Raw genomic sequence first — 945 nt, 5'->3', positions numbered from 1 at the left:
CGATACTCTCTGCAATTTCCCAAGCTAGCACTCACCTAGAACTTGACTTCTGTTTAGTGTGTCTTCATCACACACAGAGCACGGTAACAGCAGCTCACTCTCTGGGGCCTCCAAGCTCTACAAAGTTCGAAAGCAATGGAAAAAGATTCAGAGTCCAGTGTTTCTCGGATGCCTTCCAGCCTCCAGCCATTGCCCTTCCAAACCAGCTGCTGCTGATTGAGCTCTGGCAAGATCCCTTCTATTTCTTTTCTACTGTAATTTCAGGAAGAAGAGGTTGACTGGCTTCTCTTGTGCCTGTTCATTTTGATTCCTTCTGTGCTCTGTCTAGGAGAAATGCCTTGACTCTCTTGCCCATGGATGGCACTCTGTCTTAGGTCTGCTGCCAATGCAGAGTCTTCTCTTTTTCTATGCCTTTCATGATGTCAGTGAGGACCTGGAAAAGGGTGCCAAGTGTAAGACTTAAATGCTTGTTCAGATAGGGTAGTGGGAGCAGATACCCTCCTCTACCCCCAACCCCATTCTTCCCCAGAAAAGAGAAATGCTAATGATGTGTGGTTAAAGTCAAGGACACTGACCAGGTCATGCTTTCTAATGAGTAGAGGTCATGGATGATGAAGGTCATACATGTTTATGACTCTCTCTCCTTCTTTATGCTTCTGTGAGGCTGAAGCAGCGAGTTTACTCTGGGCATCTCTGACCTTCACTCCATCCTCCTCACCGCCTGAGTATGTTTGTGCCTTTTCACCTCATTGGTCAGAACGGGTACACTTCAAGATGTGAGTTCAGGGCTTTCTAGGAGAAAGAAACCCTGTGGGCCACAGTATTGTAACCCAGCTTGTTGGAAAGCTGTGTCAAGTGTGGAGCATGTGCCCTGATGGTAAGATTTTAATGACATTTGATTTCACTGGCCCCTGTCCCTAGTGTGTACAACACCATCCAGAAGAA

This window comes from Suricata suricatta, chromosome 8, assembly GCF_006229205.1.
Source record: "Suricata suricatta isolate VVHF042 chromosome 8, meerkat_22Aug2017_6uvM2_HiC, whole genome shotgun sequence".
Classification (NCBI taxonomy): Eukaryota; Metazoa; Chordata; class Mammalia; order Carnivora; family Herpestidae; genus Suricata; species Suricata suricatta.
This window is presented reverse-complemented; position numbering follows the sequence as displayed.